Source organism: Callithrix jacchus, chromosome 18 (assembly GCF_049354715.1).
Source record: "Callithrix jacchus isolate 240 chromosome 18, calJac240_pri, whole genome shotgun sequence".
NCBI classification, from domain to species: Eukaryota; Metazoa; Chordata; class Mammalia; order Primates; family Cebidae; genus Callithrix; species Callithrix jacchus.
The window spans coordinates 108054-111932 of record NC_133519.1 but is presented as its reverse complement, the minus strand read 5'-3'; positions in this window follow the sequence as shown (position 1 = coordinate 111932).

The following is a 3879-nucleotide window of genomic DNA, read 5'->3' as shown; positions in this document are numbered from 1 at the left end:
CACGGCATGTGCTCGTTTCAGCAGCACGTACACTGAAATTGGGACTCTACATAGAAGCCCGAAAAGGCCTCATTGCTAACATGAAACTCGGCCTGCCAGTTACGGTGGCTCACAGGAACCTGTCATTTAGGCGCTACAAAGACCAACGCAAAAACTTTTCGAGGATGCGTGTTCGACACCTGCACAACCAACATGGGAAATTTCTGTTTTTAGAACAAAAACAAAACTTGGGTTAGGCTTGGCGCATCACACCTGTAATCCCATGACAGTTGAATGTCTAGCTGGGCGGAAAGTGAGATCACCAATTTGAGACTGGCCTCGACCAACACAGCACTACCCGCTTGCTATAAACAAAATAAAAACTGAAAGAAAAAAAAAGCTGAGCTGGGCATGGCATGTGCTCACTTCGGCAGCACGTACACTGAAATTGGGACTCTACATAGAACCCAAAGAGGCCTCAGTGCTAACATGAAACTTGGCCTGCCAGGTACGGTGTCTCACAGGAACCTGTCATTTAGGTGCTTCAAAGACCAATGCAAAAAAAACTTCTAGGATGCGTTTTCGAGACCCACCCGACCAACCTGGGAAATTTTCGTCTTCAGAATGGCAACAAAACTTGGGTAAGGTTTAGGACATCACCCTGTAATCCCATGACAGTGAAATGTCGAGCCAGGCAGATAGTGAGATAAAAATTCGAGACTGGCCTTGACCGACACAGCACTACCCGCTTGCTATAAACAACATAAAAACCGAAAGAAATATAAAAGCTGAGCCAGGCACGGCCTATGTTCGCTTCAGCAGCACGTACACTGAAATTAAGACTCTACATAGAAGCCCAAAAAGGCCTCAGCACTAACATGAAACTCGGCCTGCCAGGTACGGTGGCACACAGAAACCTGTCATTTAGGTGCTTCGAAGATTAACGCTATAACCGAAAGAAAGAATAAAGCATAGCCAGGCACAACATGTGCTCGCTTCGGCAGCACGTACACTGAAATTGAGACTCTACATAGAAGCTCAAAAAGGCCTCAGCGCTAACCTGAAACTCGGTCTGCCAGGTACAGAGGCTCACAGGAACCTGTCATTTAGGTGCTTCGAAGACCAACGCACAAAAAATTTGAAGAATGCGTGTTCGAGACCCGCCCGACCAACATAGGAAATTTCCGTCTTCAGGATGGAAACAAAACTTGGGTGAGGCTCGGCGCATCACACCTGTAATTTTATGACAGTGGAATGTTGAGGTGGACAAACAGTGAGATCACAATTACGAGACTTGCCTCGACTGACACAGCGCTACCCGCTTGCTATAAACAACATAAAAACCGAAAGAAGTAAAAAAGCTGAGCCGGGCACGGCATGACTCGCTTTGGCAGCACATACACTGACAGTAAGACTCTACATAGAAGCCTGAAAAGGCCTCAGAGCTAACATGAATCTCGGCCTGCCAGGTAAGATGGCATTGTGTACACGAGTACGTAATATGCACAATATGTACACGTATAATCTATGTGCACACCCGGGTGTACTCCCACTTTTGTCACCAAAGTGATTTCGATTTAATATGCGCAAAATTATTTCCAAGAATATACTAATCATGTGTACATTTATTGGCATATCACAAGAATGTATAAAAGAGGTACAGACCATACAATTTCTCTGGTGGACATGTGTTCAGCAAATACAGATGTACAATAAATGTAAATAATCTGTGCAATATGTATATTATATGGACATAATGTGTGCACAATACTTATGTACATGATGTGTACAATATGATTACATATTGTAATGTCACAATGATATCATATATTCACAACAGTAGATAAAATCACAATGCATACATAACACATTATGTCAATATAGATGAACAGATTGCAAACATTATGTACATTTACATTTACTGTAATATTACGATGTGTACACATGAGCATCATGTACACATTATGTTCACATGTACACCATGTAATTAGTACATGTAATTACCAAAGTGGGTGTCCACGCATGTGTCTACATAGTTTATACATGTACATACCGTGCATATTATGTACTCGTGTACAGTCGTTACATGTCTAGCTTATATGTACCTATGCATACATAGTGAACATAAGTACATACTGTGCACAAATACATACACATGCATATACTGTACGTTTCTGCCCAATGGGTACATGGTGTACATGTATACATAATGGGTACCTGATGTAAATGTGGACGTACTAATTACATGGTGTACAAGACTTTTTCTTTCTTTCAGTTATTGCATTGGTCTTTGAAGCACCTAAATGACAGGTTACTGTGAGCCACCGTACCTGGCAGGCAGAATTTCATGTAATCGCTGAGACCTTTTTGGGCTTCCATGTAGAGTCCCAATTTCAGTGTATGTGCTGCCGAAGAGAGCACATGCTGTTCCCGGCTCAGCTTTTTTATTCCTTTTGGTTTTTATGTTGTTGATAGCAAGTGGGTAGTGCTGTGTCGGTCGAGGCCAGTCTTTACTTTGTGATCTCACTGTCCGCCCGGCTCCACATTGCACTGTCATGGGATGACAGGTGCAATGTGCCGAGCCTAACACAAGTTTTGTTTCTGTTCTGAAGACGAAATTTTCGATGCTGGGCGGGTGGGTCTCAAACATGCATCCTCGAAATATTTTGTGTGTTAGTCTTCGCAGCGCCTAAATGACAGTTTCCTGTGAGCCACCATACGTGGCAGGCCGAGTTTCATGTTAGCGCTGAGGCCTTTTCGGGCTTTTGTGTAGAGTCCCAATTTCAGTGTACGTGCTGCCAAAGCGAGTACATGCCGTGCCCGGCTCAGCTTTTTTATTTCCCTCGGTTTTTATGTTGTTTATAGCAAGCATGTAGCACAGTGTCGGTCGAGGCCAGTCTCGAATTTGTGATCTCACTGTCCACCCGGCTCGACATTCCACTGTCATGGGATGATGTGCCGAGCCTAACCCAAGTTTTGTTTTTATTCTGAAGATGGACATTTCCCATGTTGGTCGGGCGGGTCTCAAACACGCATCCTCGAAAAATTTTTGCGTTGGTCTTTGAAGCTCCTAAATTACATTTTTCTGTGAGGCACTGTACCTGGCAGGCCGAGTTTCATGTTAGCGCTGAAGCCTTTTCGGGCTTCTATGTAGAGTCTTAATTTCAGTGTACGTGCTGCTGAAGTGAGCACATGCCGTGTTCAGCTCAGCTTTTTTATTTCTCTCGGTTTGTATGTTGTTTATAGCAAGCGGGTTGCGCTGTGTCGGTCGAGGCCAGTCTCGAATTTGTGATCTCACTGTCCGCCCAGCTCGACATTCCACTGTCAAGGGATTACAGGTGTGATGCGCTGAGCCTAACCCAAGTATTGTTTCCCTTCTGAAGACGGAAATTTCCCATGTCGGTCAGGCGGGTCTCGAACACGCATCCTCGAAAAGTTTTTGCGTTGGTTTTCGAAGCTCCTAAATGACAGGTTCCTGTGAGCCACTGTACCTGGCAGGCTGAGTTTTATGTTTGCGCTGAGGCATTTTCAGGCTTCTATGTAGAGTCCCAATTTCAGTGTACGTGCTGCAGAAGTGAGCACATGTCATGCCCAACTAAGCTTTTTTATTTCTTTTGGTTTTTATGTTGTTTATAGCAAGCATGTAGCACTGTGTTGGTCGAGGCCAGTCTCAAATTTGTGATCTCACTGTCCGCCCGGCTTGACATTCCATTGTCATGAAATGACAGGTGGGATGCGCCGAGCCTAACCCAAGTTTTGTTTCCATTCTGAAAATGAAAATTTCTTATGTTGGTCGGGGGAAGCTCGAACACGCATCCTCGAAATTTTTTTGCGTTGGAATTCGAAGCTTCTAAATGACAGGTTCCTGTGAGCCACCTTACCCAGCAGGCCGAGTTTCAT